We start from the raw sequence: 17,963 nt of genomic DNA, 5'->3' as shown, positions 1-17,963 counted from the left end.
ATGGCAGTGATGTGGAGGGAGGATGTGCAGAAAAAGAAGTTTGAAATGAGCCACAGCTGAGAAACCTGCTAATGGGTTGGGTCTTAATATTGAGTGGCTGTGAGAGTCACTGGGATCCAGCTTGGACTATTTGATTTCCTCAAGCTTCTGTAATATGGATTTTTTATTTCAAAATATTTCCTATATTCTGGTATAACTGAACCATGATTGTTTCCATTCCTGTGTTCCTTGTGTGTAATATGCATATTTAAACACCTCTCTCTAATATTTCAGTATTTTGAATCACACCTGACTTGCCTTTTTGGTATAGTTTGAGCTCATCATAGAAGAACTGGAAGAATCCAATCTATGAATAAGAAAACAAAAGTTAAACTCTTTGGCAATCAAAGAAACTAAGTGCAAATTATACAGCAAATCATTCTCAGTAATTTACACTAATTCAGAACACTAATATTCTTCCTATAGGAAGGTTAGAAAATTTAGTACACTGTGTTCCTGCAAGGAGCTTTCATAAAAAACAGGGATTGCAGAAACCACCAGTCAGTTCTGTGTAATGTTTTGATGCTTTAAATAGTTAATGCCTTCCAGCAAATTTACTGTACTTCCAAGGCTGGATAATTTGGATACTTTTCTAATTCAGGCAATCATTAGGTGTTTATTAGTACAAAGTCATTATTGCTAAGTATTACTTTAAGAATAAATGACCACAAAGGATATGTGGTAATTTAATAAGTGTAAAATTTTGCACTACTTTATTCCCCACAGACAAAAATTACTATTTTCTCTGTGGCTCACAATAAGTTTAATGGATATGGAGAGAAGGCAGTGTGCAATAAAGTATGAAGCAAGAAATTAACTGCAAATAAACAATAAAATTTTCCTCCGTTATTACACTTTCAAGCCTTCAAATAGCATGGCATCCTAAATTTATATTATAATAACAGTTAAGGGTGCAAGGTTATCATGAATTCACCCTAAATCCACGGTGTTAAACACACATATCCATGATTTTCATGAGATTTGAAGAGGAGACATTTCTTTCTTTGTGTGGTGAGTGACAAAGCAGAATGAAGAGCCAAAGTTCTGATTTTGCTCTCAGCTTCAACACCTCTCCTTATGGTGTGAGGATCTACAAGCACTGAATAGCTAAAAACAAGGGCAGATTGGGATCTAGCATTTCAAAAATAAGTTTATTGTTTAAAAGCAGCGTGAATTCATCAAGATGAAGAAGTTTGTCAGGGCAATCAAAAAGGGAAGGTGTGGTGTGCTGACCTTGGCAGCTCCCAGCCTCCCTCCTCAACAAGACAGGGCAGAAAATGAGAAATCAGAGCATCCTGGGCTGAGATGAAGACAGAGAGGTTTCATACCAATTGCCATCACAGGCAGGATGGACTCCATGGGCTGCAGGGAAATAACTGCTCTTCTGTGCTCTCTCCATGGGCTGCAGGTGAATCTCTGCTCCAAAAAAAAGGCAATAATTTTAGAATTCTTCTATTGCAGTATCTCCTGGACCAGCATCTGTCATGCTGAAATGACTCTGAGAAGTTAAGTCTGTAAAGAGGCATAAAGTGTAAAATGGTTTCAAAACGACTGAAACTTTTTTGTACTTAACAAAACCATTGTTCCATTTCCATCCCAGTTCAGTGCCAGGTCTATTCCACATCTGAAATAGTCCAGCCACTGGCAGGTTTTCCTGTAGAACATTAATAAAAACTAAGCTGGCAATCAGGAACAATAATTTGCAGTGGGTGTAAGAGGAGGAAGTGAGCAAATATGACACCCTAGGATCTGTTTGAAATGCAAGATGAAAGGGGAAGTGTTCCATCCGCTGGAACTTCTCCCCAGCCCTGCATCCTTTGTAGCAGAGATTTCCCCAGCCATAAAAAGAAGTTAAAGAAGTTGTAGGTTATCACGCTTCATCACCTTTTCTTTAATCTCCATATAAAGATGATTAATTTCAAGCTCTTTCAACTACAGAGCGTTCACCATGCAGGGGAGTAGAAAATCAAGACCATCTCGAGGAGCAGTTTCTTACATATTGCAGAACTTTACTCTTTTTTTTTTTCTTTCCTTTCCCCCATAGGTTTGCAGCAAAATCAGCCAAATGACATTAGCTATGCTTTAAATTTCAATTTCCACACTTCTTTCGTTCTGTATCTCACTCCTTTTTTCATCTCACCACCTAACTTCCTCAGACTTCAAGTGTAACGAATCTCAAACTCTGGGCATAAAGGAAACTAGCAAAAAGAGGGAACTCTCACAGACCTGTGAATTTGTGCTTCCCAGGTCCAGAAAGCTTGCTGGGGTTTGATGATATCCAGCCATTTGTACAGTTATTAGTGATTTTGGTTCCTTACACAACCTTGCTCTCTGTCCATCAATGGTTACTGACCCTGGAGAATTCAGCAGCACAAGTGGAAAACCACAAACCTCATAAATTGATAACAAGGAGAGGTTCTGCTTTCTTAGAGGATTTGTAAATTTGTTGCCACCATCAGGGTTCAAACTGCTTCCACTCCACAGGGCTGCAATCAGATCATCTCATTTGTATTTCTCTTTAATTTCAGCTCAAACTGTTGGCATAAATCTCCTGGACCTTGTTTAGTGTCTCTAGGCTGAGACAGACTTATTTTTGATTAATTGCTAAGAGTGACCTTGAAACTTTAGTCTGTTCTGGGAGATGATCCTGGCTAGCTGGGGAAGATGATGTTTAGCATCTGTATGACACACAAAAGTACTTATTTGTAAAAAAACAACTGGAGAATTTTCTGGACATGGAGGCTTTCCTCTTCCAGGGTAACTTTCTCCAATATATTTTATTTTAAAGTGAGAAATTACATTCTTTCATATACATTATCATTTATTTTAACCTGAATTGTCTTTTTACCTTCATCTTAAAATAGAAAGACCCAACCTCCAAAGACTTCAGCTTCTCAGTTTCACCAGGATATTTTTCCACAGTGATAGAAGAAAGAAGCACAGCTTGTAGTCTGGGTAATCAAATATTATATTTTCCTACCCTGTGAGTTCTGTGTGCTTGAAGTTTATAATTAGTGCACATTAACCAAAAATCTTCTTGCAATTACACCATTGTAAATATTGAGTGACTCAGTCTAATGCCAGATCTTTTGTAGCTTAACATGGGGTTATTTGTATTTTTCAATAATTGATATTAAATACTAATGAAAAAACCATGATTTCAGATGTGTTAGAAAAGTTTAATTGCAATATTTATGGAGGATACCACCTTCACAAGGAATCAACAGAAAGCCTGATTTTAATGTAAATAATCTGGTCTGATGTGTAGTTTATATGGAATTGTGATGCCATTTGTGTACACTATGGTTCCATTTGATATGAGTTACTTTCACCAACCATTATCTGTGAGATATCAAATTGTCTTTATAAGATGTAGGAGAACCAATGTTTTTTTTTTTCTGGGGGTCACCTGAACAAAGTGGTTTTCCACCTTGTATTTTGTTGTTCCAAAGATCTTTCTGGTTACTTTTGCAAATTAAGGGAGCATCATATAAATTCACAATCTTTTTTTGGACCAGAAGAACATCATAAAAATGATCTCACTTTGCTTCATGACAACACCTGCTTGCAATAAGATGGGATCTCATCTCATGCTGTAATAAAATGCCATGGTAGAGCTGTGCTCTTAATTATCCTGCTAAATAATGGGACACATTTAAAGCCTTTCCACTCCATCTCCCAGCGCTCATTAGTGTCACTTATGAGTTATTTGTCTGCCAGTTTTTGCTTTTTTACCAAAAAAAATAGTGTTAAATGCATATTCTGATATCAAATGAATGCATAATTAATAGTCCCTCCTGTTTCAGAAATTACTCTTTAATAACAGAAGAAATACCAAGTGTTTCACTGAAAGCCAATCCACTGAGAGCTAACCAAGGTGTCAATATTTCTGTGTTTCTTATTGTTGGGGGGAAAAAAGAAGCACCTTGCTACAGCAGTTTTGATAGATTAAACAATAACAATTAGAGAATGGTTTTGTAAAGCTTCTTGTTCACCTGACATGTGGAACAAATGAGGTATTTTTCAGTTATGATAGATTTGCATGTTCTCTGTCTCTCAGAGAGCTGCTGTGGACTGAATTCCTCAGGAAAATGTAAGATGAGGGGAATAATTGTAGTTATTACTGTGAATTCTTAAACTTGTAGTGGTTGGTGGGTAACAGGAGGAGTTCAAACCACTAAATATTTAGATAATAAATATATTTTTTATATTGCAGTAACTTATTTCACATCTAAAAAGTCCTTTGGAAGCGTTTTCAGTACTACATATGAGTTGGGAGTGAGGGGTTAAACTTTAGGAAAGTATGTTAATATCAATAAAAATGATTAAATTAACAATATGTCATACATGACTGTGAATAAATAGCAAGAAGGTCCTAAAGTAAAAATATATATAATTTTAGTTAGCACACTTGAGCTGTCATATGTTAAATGATGAGGGGAAATTGTTCAATTGGGAGAAATTGTTCAACTCCTGCTCTGTGTCCTTCTCACATCACATTTGGGTTGGCAGTGATGTCTTTGCCAGGGAATGTGACCCTTGGACACCTTGGACACCTTGGACACCAAACCTGCTGCCACTCCTGCAGGAAAGGCTGCTATTGGGTGCTTCAGGAGTGCCAAATTTTGGGCTCTACACTTCTTTGCTGTGGTTCAAACAAGAGAAAAAAGCAGAAGCCTTTCCACCACCAGCACTGCTGCAAAATTCAATTTGCCCTAAGTGCTCTAAGGGCTCTGTTACAGAATGTGATTTCTGTGATTTTATTCTGCATAAAACAGAGATTTGTACTTTACAGATGCCAGAGAGCTTTTGTGTGACAGTGATGGTTTTTGGTTTGGTTTGGTTTGGTTTTTAATCCAAACAATGGACAGGAAAGGAGTTAAAAAGCCAAGAGAGGAAACCACACAAAAGAGAAAGTGGAGAGAAATAAGGAAGAGCAATAAATGATGGAATTGCCAGAGGGTGATTGGCCTTTAAGAATTAATGACTTTTTCTTCCTCTCTGGTCATTCAGCCTCCTTCCAAAGGTGAGAAAAAATAATCCTTCATGACATGCTAAATCAGAGCTGGTGGGATGAAAATGGGAACCTCATTTCTTTTTTTCCTTTTTTTTTTTTATTTTGGTTTTTTTTAACACAAAATTTGAATTTTGCAGACAGGAGACGAAGTGGTGTCTAAAAGAGCACAAAGCAAAAAGGCAGAGCTGGAAGGTACAATCCCTGAGTGGAACTGGACAAGTGAACCCCAGATCTCAGAAACAGCCATGTCACCTGTCCATCACCTTCCTCTGCCTGCCTCTCCCCAAAAGGATGTGCCAAAGGCCTTGAAAAATATCTGTGCAGCCAAAATTGGAAGGAAAAGAGATGGAACCTTGCAAAACAAACAATTTTTTCAGCATCTTCGAAGCAGAAAGTTCCCTGTGGGAAAGAAGTGACTTTGGATGTATTTTCGACATTTTGTTACTTTATAGAAGGGAATTCAGAGGGGCCAAAGGTATTTGCTCTGCACAGTCAGCAGCTCAGGGATAAATGTGGGGTGAGAAGGATGAAATACAGATGGAAGTTCCCAATTTTCTGGAAATACAAGTAATTGTATCATCTTTAGGGCTGGGCTGGAATGAACCCAGTGGAATTTCATTGGAGCAGTTTATGGGCTATTTCTGCCATCTTTCCATGGCTCCCAGTGAGTTTTTGCACCTACAGTTTTGGTTTTTAGCTTCTATCTGTGTGATAAACCAACCTGCCCTGCCAGGCTCGGCTGACTGGAACCAACTGCCTGCTCTGGGGTGATCTTCACCTACAAGAAGCCCCAAAAAACCCTCATTTAGTGGATTGTCCAGGCAGAGGCTGATCCCAAAAAGCAGTTTGAATGTGATCATGCAGAGGAGTGGTAGGGAATTCACTTTTAGGGACAGGCCATGCCACTTGACTCCAGGCTGGCCAGCTTTTCCTGGCACTGATAATTTACAGGAACAGACATCACAGAGGGGATCTTCTGAAAACACTGAAAAATCATTAATTATCCTCAGTGTAAATAATATTAAACAACAGAGTGAGCAATGATGTTATTCTAAAACAAGGAAGATGATTTCAAATCTCTTTAGTTCAAAGAAATATCTAATTTTTTTTTTTCTTAAATGTGGGAGTAGAGATAATGATGTAGATTAAGAAATAAATTCCTGATCTTGGTCTTGTGAATTAATGCTGGGAATGTCAGTGATGCAACCTGGTGTAAAACTGACAAATGTTAGATTAGAATCAGGCTATGAATTCTTATAATTATCACTTGTCTGCTTACTGAAAATAAGATAACTGCAACTAATTAGGGGTATGAAAGAAAGGAAATGTAAGTGTGTACAAACATCACAGCAGAGATTAAAAGTCTATTTCTATGCTGTTATTTGTAGGGCAGAATTTCTATACAAAACATTGATAAAGCTTTTCACAGTAACCAGCAGGTCTGGCCTGGTTCTGAATGTAAAAAATACAGTAAATAAAGGCAATCAGAAAACAAAATGCCAGAGCCCTGGAGACTCAAACTGATAGAATGACAGAGTGCAGAAGCATTTGTGTGATATTAGAATTTCCCCCTCAGCTTTGTGCTCTCAGACTGTTCATTCAGTGAAGCACTAACATTTGAAGGAGGATATGATGTGGAATTGCTTAAGAAATTGATTTAGATGCTTTAATATCTCCAGTGATCTAGTAACAGGTATGCCTAATGAAACAAATTGTTGGTGTGAACTCATCTCATTAAGAAATACAGTTTGGAGGTGGTTTGGTTTTTTTTCTTTAATACAAAGTGATCATTTTAATGAGAGAAATAAACTCCCAAACACAACAACGTCTTTTCACCTTAAAGCAATAAAAACAGAGATGCTGAAAACACTTGAGGAGTGATTCTTCTCTCATGCAAATGAGGAGCACAGATCTGAAATCAGTCCTGGAAGCATTAAATAATCCTTGCAATATTTATATATGTATTAATAATACAGAGTCCAATATTGATATGTGAGGAAGTAACACCATTGATGCCAACGAAATAAATCATACTAAAATTAGAGTAAGATGAATAAAAAATGAGGCCCCAAACTTACTAATTATGCAATACATGAAAGCTATAAATAAATCTAGACCCATGGAAACATCAATTAGATGGCACTAAATGTGCACAAAGGCTAAACAGTATGAATTATCCTGACTCTGATGCTTCAGGCTCAGAGTTTAGGGTTCACTCCTACACTGGAGCTATGCTGCCTTCTGCTAGAACAAATTAATAAATAATTAATAAATAATCAATTTGACTAATAAGTGGGCCAAGAAGGAGCTATATACAGCACTATATTGTGAAAGGCAGAAGTGACAACATGGAACTGCATCAGTAGAAAAAATGTAGCTTGGGGTTAGAGAAAGAACTGGTTAAAATTAGTGATATGGGAACAGAATTGTCAGTATTGTGCCTGCAACAAAGTCAGAAATAAGCATTATAAATATTACAATCACAAGCTTGGAAGCCTCTAGATCATTTCCTTCCACCTTCTCTCTAAAATTTATTTTTTAAACACATTCTTACTTTGCTGTAAGTCTCTTAAGCTGGAAAGTCATTACAAAGCTTTCTAAGTTTTAAAACCAAAACAGTGCCCTGAACTGGGAAGTCTTAGGTAAATAAGCTACAAATTGCCCCAGAGTGGAGTGATTGTCACTGCTGCTCCAACAGCCCAAGGGACAGTGCAGGACTGGAAGGAATGAGCTTTGGTCAGCACTTGGTTTTGGGCAAAAATTCAGCTCCAAGGAAAGGGATACTCTGGGTTTTGTAGAACAGCCCTGCCAGCTGTCCCAGGATCTACAGACACTGCTGCTCTGCTCCTGTTGGACCATTTTTAATGACATTTTTAATACTCTGCTCTGTGCACCTGACTTGTGCCCCAGGAATGAGGCTTTGGCTCCACTGGGGTTGAGTTCAGGACTTTGTCTCCCTCATCTCAGCCATGTCAACAATGCATGGATTAGCCTGGAATCATTTATCCAAGCATCAGATCAGTCAGCTCTTTATTTTCTGCTGCTCCTCTATTATTTGATTTCCAGCCAAGTGTAAGTGGCCAGCTGTAACACATTTGCAGAACGAGGCACTTAATGAACATGTTTAGTGTTAATGTAGTTATTTATGTGTTATCTCTCACTGGTTTATTGCAGATGATAGGAAAATAGCACTGTGTATTGTTGAAAGGGGGTAACTGGGACATGATTTTATGTTTCTAGAAAACAATATTAAATTCAGCGAGTGGGAGTTTCTGGTTTAGAAAAAAATGAGCTCCATGTGAAGTACAGAAAAACTGGAGGGGGAAAAAAAAGCTGACAATTAAAGCTTCAAAGAGACATCAAGTACAGTTCGGTGTCAGATATACAGAATTATACATAACAAAATACCAACAAATAAAAGCAAAAAGCAATAAAAAGAAAACTCTGTGAGTCTGCTTGTTTATTTCATTTTCTGTAAGATAGAAAACACATTTAGCATATATACATCAACTTGCCCAAGATACTGCAAAATAAAACATTAAGAACATCTGAATGTAAAACAAGAATAATCAACATCTTTAATTTCAAAGTGCTACTTTATGTGTAAACAAAAGCATATGAATGTGACTATAAAAAGAGGATAATTCAGTTCTATATGGAAATGTCTCAGTTTGGTATGATGAAGACTTGTCTTGCTGCAATACCATTCTGAGGACCTAAAATAAGCAACCAAATCCTCTTTGCTTTACTCAGGTGAGCAAAGGTGTTTGCTCTTTAAACATCAAATATAATAAGTCCAAAACACCTTTTAAAAGCCATCAAAAGCATAAACTATATTTGAATACATAAGCAACTGCCTCTTAGCTTCCCATTAGAGCACAGTCAAAATAGATTTTCTCTGACACTTTTTGTTCAAGTTGCTAAAACCACTTATGAAATTAAAATAAATCTACATTTGGTATCATTTTGCTGGCTGTTTTCTCCAGCAGTTCAGCCTGGAGATGCAAGCAGTCCCTGCATGCTGTGTTAGCTCAGTCCCTGTAAGAGCCATTTCCAGCTCTGAAGCTGTGCAGGAGCATCCATCATTGCCCTGCTCTGTGCTCCATGATTGTATCCTGAATAATCCATTCCATTATTTATGATGGGCACCACTCATCTGGAATGGTCTTTTGGAAAAAGCAGACTGGAGAAGGACAGGGTGTGGGAAATAGAGAAGATAAAAAGTGGGCTGGAAGGGTTGTGTATCACAGGGGTAAGAAAACTGAAAATAGACTTGGCTGTGGAGACATAGATCAGAGAATATCGAGAGCCACCAGAGGAAGTGATGGAGAGAGAACATTTGGATTTCCAGAAGCCTAATTTCAGTGTGATTTAGGGAGGTGATAATATTTGCTGACATCATGTGGTTGCTTTCATCTCGCAATTGTTTCAATTGAGATGTTACCGCGATGTTCTAAATTAAAAGCTATTTCTTTTTTTTTTTTTTTTCCTGTGAAGCAAGAGGAAATTTAATCAATACAGATTAATTTAGAGCAGCTGCTATTCACTAAGTAGGAACAGTTTCATCACAGAAGAATCTTAAATCCAGCTTTTATAACATAACCTGCAGTACATTTGAATATATTCCCTCAGTCTCTGCAGTGCTGTAATTCTGCTAAGCTCAATGAAATTTATCTCCTTCAAGACAATACGCTGTAGATCTTCACTTGTTTATTTCTCAGAAACTCCTTTTTTTTCCTGCTGGAACGTAGGTCATGTAGAGCCATGAAAGCTTGGGCTGAAGCCAGGGAGATGAAATGTGGATAGAGCAGAGAGGAGTTCCTGTTCCTGGGATCCTCCAGGAGGGCTCAGAGCTCACTGCCCTCACCCACAGCTCTGCTCAGCATCTCCAGTGCTGCACCTCGCCCAGCTCACCTGACAGTCCCTCCTGCTCCCAGTGTCCTTCCCAGAGATCTTGAATTTGAAATAATACGCCTGATCTGATACACCTATCTTACTGTTCCTGAACTAGTAAATTTTGCCATCACAGAGATCTGAAATTTGAAATAATTCACCTGATCTGATACACCTATCTTACTGTTCCTGAGGCAGTAATTTTCACCAGGCTCCTTTGATGTTGTCGGGAGCCCAAAGCTATGAAAGATTCCTTCAGCTGAATTAAACAAGGCATTTGGGCATCTTGTTTCCATCCAAAACATATTTTACACAGCTCCCCAAGTGCCTCTGTGGCAATGTGTCCAAGTGCACAGCTCCCATTTAACTCAGTGGCACCTGGGTGGCTTCCAAAGCCACTAAGCATCTTAGAATCACTGAGAGAATATTTTAAACTCTGTTGCAGTCAAAAATCAGAGAGATGATACAGAGGTAAACCTGAGTCTAGTTTACTGTATGACAGGGTTGGGCTGTCTCTGTAAAATTAAGGAGCTGAACAGTTCAGTTGCTATAAATTATATCAGTGCTGGTGGCTTAATTGCCTCTGAATGGACTAACAATTATGGAGATATTAAGTCCATCCTGACTACTATTTCCCTCTGTCCCTCTCTTTATTTCATTTCCTGGCCGCGATGGGTTTCTCCTGTGACAGCACTTGTGCTCTGAGTGGCTTTTATCAGGATGGCTTTTTTTGGGGCTATCAAGCAAAGTGGTTACTAAAAATATGGATTGAAATGAATTTCAATACAGGTGTGAATGAGAAGCACATTGATAGAGAGCTGTAAATCAGAGTAAGCTGGTTTTGCTCTGAGAATTAACACATCAGAAGAACTGCTCTGAGCAGCATCAGGATTCTGATTTCCCTTTATACATGGAATTGTTGGTGTTGATGACCTTCCCAGAGCCAGGGAAGGTGACATTCCCTGTCTGCCTTGTGCCCCCAGTCACACGTCAAAAAATGACATTAGAAATGACAGGAGCACTCTCAGAGGATTTTGAAAACTTACCATGAAACTTTTTTCTCACTGTGTGGCTCCTGTCATGCTTCATTATTCTCTTTTTAACCTCATAGCTCTAACTTTGGTTAAAGCAATAAATCTTTATTTTTCCTTCTTGCTCATCTGCTCCAGACTTGTGCTTCTCCACTAGTGCCAACTTTGGTGCAGTTACAGAATGACAGCACAATAAACTAAACTTCTATATTTTACCTATCTAGAGGCATATTCTGGAGATAAATAGAATTTGAATAACCTTTGAGACTGGAAAAACGAAGAACAAAAAGTCAAATTATTCAGACAAAGATGTTTGCTTTCCTCATACACACCCCAGCTGAGAATGTAAATTTTGGTTTACCTTTTAGGATCTGCTGAGTTGACTAGATTCTTTAATAAAAGCACTGGATATAACCTGCAGAGAAGGGTTTTGCACTCATCTCAAGCTGCAAATCTTAAACTAACTCAGAAGTGAATCTTGCTAACATGCAGTTTACCAAGAGGACAAATCTCACTCTTGCATCACCTTCATTTGCAGTTGACCATTTTACAGCTGAAAATTTGCTTCCCCTGTAGGAAAAAAAAAATTTAAAAATCAGACTTTAAGAATTCAAATTGCTATGCCAGGTTTTTGTAACACACACAGAATTCTCTGCCCAGACGAAATGTGTGCTGATGTTGAGGCACTCATGGAAAGCTGCCACAGATCATCATCAGTGGTGAGTGCTGCAGGTAGAAAGCAATTTGTTTATTACACAGGATTTTCAAGATGCTGGAAGGTGAGCAATTCAATCATTTGGCAATTTAAGGATAACTGAGCTTAAAGGAGGTCAGAGGTTCTGCACAGCATCCCTCAGCACCTCGGAAGATTGTGATGGCACAGGGGGAGTCACTGTTTACTGCTAGCAAATTTAATGTATTGTGGCCAAAGGTCATGAAATCCTTTTTCTGTCCTTCAAAAATTTTGTCCAGATGTTTCTCATTCAAGCCATTTCTTGTTTAAGTTAAAATTCACATTTAAAAATGTGACTAAACTGGTATTGCAGCCTATTTAGCCACTGCTATTTATAAAATAATCCAAAGTGCCAAAGGCTGCACACAGAGCAGGAAGTTTTCACTTGTCAAATAACTATATCCAGCTTGCCTTTAATCACTGTGCTATATTTATAAAAATTCTTTCTAGATGCGTGCTCTAAATATTTATTATTTTCATTAAAGTCTCATCAGCTGAGGAATACTTCCAGGAATCCAAGCTCCCTACAAAATGCTGAATATTCCACATGCACAAGAAGATGCCTGTGAATTCTGGTAGCTCAGCAGAAGTCCACTTGATATCTTCCTAAACACCCACATTTTTTCTGTAGTGGCAATTTGAATATCAAAACAACCCTTCAAAGTAGATTAAGAAACAATTCGACTTCATAGTATTAATAGGCATGAAATTGGATAATTTGGATTTAATTACATTGCTAAGTTTTCTTGCACAGTTTATAATTCAAAAAAACACCTGTTTAGATTAAAATTCAGTACTTTTTTTAGTTCAAACTGTTACTCAGATCCCTTTATTTTTATTTTTTTTAATTGCAAAGGAAAACCACAGATGTAGTTGGTTGGGATGTTTAGGGAGAGTTTAAAGAGCTAGAAAATGGCTTGGACAAAACCAATTTATTGCAGCTGTGGAAATATAAGATCCACTTGACCACAAATGCAATCTGTGGGAGGATATTGGCTAACAGCAGATTGGCATGAAATTCCCAGCTGAAGCAGATAGGGAAAAGTAATTTTATGTCTCTCCCTTATATATATTTGTAGTGTTTTGACCATTATAGACTTAGCTCTACAAATGAGTTATTACAAAGTAAGGAAGAAGTGTGTTCTTACACAGGAGAAAGTAATTTATGCCATGGAGAAGGGGAAATGTCCGAAATGTCCCAGCTTTCAAGCTTCTGATTTCATCAAACTGTATTTTTTTTCCAAAGGACTTTTTAAATCTGAGTGAATATTCTCTTCTAGGGCTGACTGACCAGGAGCAGAACCCCACTGTGTTTATCCTATAATGTCACAGGATGGACTAAATCCTAGAGGAAAACAGAAAGTTTATTTTTGGATTTGTTTTTTGTCTTTTAAACATGAAAACTTCCAGCTGGGTGCCCTTGTAAGTGTTGGGATGTATGTTTTGCTTTGTGTGCTTTTCTGGATTAACAACTTTTAGGAAAAATGTTACTAATTGGGATCATGAGGGATAAAGAAGTAGGTAAAGAAAGAAAAATTAGGGGGGAAATGGAATCAGGATTCAAATGGATTGAACTCCTTTTATACTTAATGCTTTAGGAAATGCCTTAAAAATATTTAGGGTTTTTTTTTGGAGAATGATATTTTGAAATTATGAGAGTTTTACATATAGTTTTCATCCAGTAATTTTCAATTTTACCTTTATTTTTAGATGGATGAGTAAATATCTTACTTATGGAGTATGTTATTAAGAACATGCAACTAAGTAGTCTGTGGCACTTATTCTGCTATTTATATTTTACTATAGACTGAAATTTTGGGTTAGTTAAACATGTATATTTATATATATCAACCCCTCTGAAGAATCCTGCTACTCCTGTGAGATCCACTGAGCTCCTCCTTGCTGAGCTGGGAGGTGAAGCTCTGAGCAGCAGTGAGAAGTGTCTGATGGAATGAGGAACATCTGCTCCTGCAACCCCTGCAGCCCCTGCAGCCCCTGCAGCTCCTGCAGCTCCTGCAGCCCCTGCAACCCCTGCAGCCCCTGCAACCCCTGCAGCCCCTGCAGCTCCTGCAGCTCCTGCAGCCCCTGCAGCCCCTGCAACCCCTGCAGCTCCTGCAGCTCCTGCAGCTCCTGCAGCCCGTGCAACCCTTGCAGCTCCTGCAGCCCCTGCAGCTCCTGCAGCTCCTGCAGCTCCTGCAGCTCCTTGGAGGGGAGGAAGGAGCAGGATGGACTGGAGAGCAAAGGGATGCAGAGCAGGGCAGCTTTTGGAGGAGCAGGGAGCTCTCTCCTCTTGCTTTTGCTTCAACTTCTCCTCCTGCCAGAGGAGAAGGAAAAGGACAATAGATTGTCCCCAGCACAGGCAGCCCTTGAAAGGGAATTTGTTCCTTGCAGGGGAATTTGTGGGGCAACACCTCAAACCCAAGGAAAGAGATATGAAGGACTTGGTCTGCCAGACTATCTCATAAAACATTCTTTTTTCAAAGTTGGCTTTCACCCTTTCTTTCAGATTTTAGTTCCTACTTCATTAGCTTGGAATTCTGCTCACACAGTAAAAGTCCTAACAGATTCATGAGGATTACTCTTATTAAATCAGATATTGTTTGGAAAAACTTCACCTTTTTAAAGGAAGTTTGTTATAAAATGTGACCATTTTCACTTGTAGTAATTAACAAACACTGCTTAGTGAAAGGAGATTAGCAAATGAATTTGATAAATAAGAAGCTGACATTCCATAAACACTCTGTAATTCCTTAAAAAATGTAGAGTGAAGTTCATCGTACATTATACTGGACGATGTGACAAATTCATCAAGCCCACTTTTGCAAATGTCTTATAAAGCAAAATATTTGATTTTTAAGGATTTCTCATTACTGCAGTGTGACAAAATAGTTCAAATCTCATCAAAAAAAGTACAGAAAGCAGATGTTTATACAAGGTGGTTTTCCCCTATTTAGCATAACTTCAAATACTGTTTATTAGCCAATTTCATGTGTCATTTGGTTATTTGAAAAACAGGAAAGTAATAAATGCCAATTTAGCAGGAAAAAAGGACAAAATTTCTGAGAGAAATGGAGAGGCTCTGGAGTGATGCAGGTTGATTGCAGTAGAGGAGAAATGGGGAAGTCAAATGAATGCTGAGGAGAAGAGAGATGGAGAAAGGCAAAGCTTTGTATCTGTCAAAATTGCTTGTGTACAATTAGAGTTTCACCCTTGTGTTGATTCCATCAGTGCCAGGAAGTCATTTCAGTGTAAACTTGTGGTGAATGAAATATAGCAGAGGGTAAATTTTGGAAAAAATCTGGTTTTGAAGAAACAAGTGATACATAATTTAATCCTATATACCTCTAATGCTCTTGGTATTCTGCTATTTCATTTGTTACTGAGAAAAGTTTGTAAAGATTATATCTTAAAAAAAACCCATATATATATAGTTCTAGTCACTTATTTTGCTTCTTGAGTAGTTCTGTGAAAATCTGCTCCTTTAGATTTCCAGAATGTACTTGTTCTTCTGTCAGTCATCTTTCTAGCAGCAGCTTGGGAAATTTATTCTTTTATGTGTTGAATAGATCTTCAACACAGGTAGCACTGTTTTCTTTGAAAATGCAAACACCTTTCAAACAGCAGCATATAAATGTGGGGGAAATTCTGAATATAAGCTGTAAATATTTCAGGCTGCAGCTACACAGAACTTGAACTGAACCCAGTGCTTGGGTATCTAAGTGTTTATTAAACCTGAGTTAGCTTCTTCTAGTGAATTGAAATGAATCTTTTGCATTTGAAAAAGCCTGAGAGATTCTCTTTCTGCAGCACACACTCCTGCATGCAAATCTCTTGCAGCACTGCTAGAGAAATGCATTAGTCAGACTGGATAATCAAAACTGTGAAGAGATAATGAACGAAGCCTTGCTGTACACAAAAGATAAAACATCATTATGCACATATTTATACCGTGGCTGTTGATATTCCATTCTTCTGTGCCTGTGAAACAGAAATTTCTGGGATGAGCAAGTTGTGTGGGACCAGATTGGGGGGTTGCTTGATTTTTTTGAGGCAGCTGGTAGCACATTATTGTAAATGTGAATTGTGGGGTGAGATATCCAGGGATATCCCACTGGAGCTGCTTTGGGCAAGAGAGGGAAAGTGCAGGTGCAGAAGTGAAAACCAGTATTAGTGCAGAGTCCAGCCCTGAGCCCTTGCTCACTGAGCTCAGGGGGAATTGTGCCTCTCAGGGGGAATTGTGCCTCTCAGGGGAATTGTGCCTCTCAGACATGTCCAGGCTCACAAAAAGCAGTTCAGTATGACAAACACTGCCCTGGAGACACCAAGACTCTCCCTTCGTGCTGTTCTACAACCAAATGGAGTGTGTGAGAAGCACAGCAGCACCCAGTGCTCCAGGATCCCTCCTTCTGCACAGCCAGGGGTGTTCACAGCCCTCCTGACTTTCAGCTGAGGAGGAGTCATTCCAGGAGAGCTCCTGCCTTTCCCATCCAGCTCTGGAACCACGAAAAGGCAGCATTTTGCTCTCCCTGTTGGGTGAAGTGTGTTCTTCACAATGTGCTGTGAGTGTGTGTCAACAGCGACCTTGTCCTCCTCACCTGCACGAGATGCACCTCCCAGCCTGCAGGGGACAATTGAATTTCTCAGCAGCTTTTCAAGCTATGATTTACATTAATGAAAGCTGAGTGGTGGTGCTGGCAGGCTGAGCTCAACCTTCACTGGAGACATAAAATGCCATTTGTTTAGCATTTGAAGTACCAACAGCTCGGTTTTTAGCTCGTTGGAGTGTTATCCAGTTTCAGGAAGATGCACTAGTTTTCATTTTGACACAATGAATCCGTGAGGAGCGAAAAACAAACTAAAAACTTAAAGCCCATTCGATTTCCATGAAAACAAACAAACAAACAAAAAAAAAACCTAAAAAATCCAACAAACAAAAAAAAAAAAAGTAAAAAACAAACAAAACAAACAAAAAAAGCAACAAAAACCCCCCAAAAAAACAACCAACCAAACAAAAAACCCCAACAAAGAAACCCAAAAAAAAAACAAACAAAAAAAAAAACCAACCAAAAAAAGGAACCAAAAACACCCAAAAAACCAAACCAACAAACAAAAATAATCCAGAAAACAAATGCAAACAAAAAACCAAAACCAACCAAAAAAAAACCAAAAAAATCCCAAACTACGCAAACACACAAAAAAACCCCAAAAAAACTTAAGCAAAAAACCCCACCCCAACTGATTACAACTGCAAAAACTGGTAAAATGGCCAAGTTGTTATTATCACTTCCCTCTTCATGGTCTTCCCTGCGGTAAAGAAGATGGATTGGAAGATATTGTTAAACCTTGCCTGGACTCTATTCATCCAATCAACCAAACCTGACAGAGAGCTCAAGGTCAATATTCTGTGGTATTTTTGTTCCATGATTATTTCTTTTTTTTTCTTCCATCCTCATAGAAAATTGCTTCCATTTGAAGAGATTTCTGGACCAGTAGTAGCTCAGCATCCCCAGCCACTGCCTGCTCAACTTGTCTGCTAGATGTGCATCCTGACACCTCTGAATCATCTCATTTTGGAGCACTTTTTTTTAATAACCATCACTCTTTCCCAAAGAGGACTTGTGTGACATTAGAAATATCTTAATCCTCCTTGAATAACAGGATGGAAGATAAAAATTGCCACAGCTATCATTATTGGGAGAAATAGCATTATATTGAAAGGATAAAATGGAGTTATTCTGTCTAACCTGAAAAACCACTTACAGGATGTATTTTCTGACACAGTCTGGGACTGTTGGAGGAGTTTTCCAAGGCAGTGTCTAAATCAAGACCAGTTCCCTTTTTGTCTCATTGGTGTGCTTTCTATTTCCTATATATTTCAAATTATTGATATTCATAAGGGGATGGTAAAAAGTAAAACAAAAAAAAAAGACCCTGAAATTATACAATTGATATTGTATGAATATTGTGGGATTTCCTCTGAATGCAGTTGATTTTTAAAATTAAAGTGTGAGGAAAGCTTTTGTTTCAAATAGCTTGACAAATTCTCTTTGTTTCACATGTCTAAAGTCTCCTATTTTTTATTATCTCACCTAATACAAATCATCTGAACTAACCTGAGACTCTTGCCTAAGCTCCTTCTTAATATCTCAGGTAAAACAGGCGAAAATCCGGAAGACTTGGCATCCAAAAGGGTCCAAAATTAATAATCTAATCCAGGCAGAAAACCTAGTTTTTCTAGAGAGGTTTGTTT

This window comes from Lichenostomus cassidix, chromosome 4A (genome assembly GCF_008360975.1).
Source record: "Lichenostomus cassidix isolate B80296 chromosome 4A, HeHo_3.0, whole genome shotgun sequence".
Classification (NCBI taxonomy): domain Eukaryota; kingdom Metazoa; phylum Chordata; class Aves; order Passeriformes; family Meliphagidae; genus Lichenostomus; species Lichenostomus cassidix.
The sequence above is the reverse complement of the archived record's forward strand: the minus strand, read 5'-3'. Positions refer to the sequence as shown.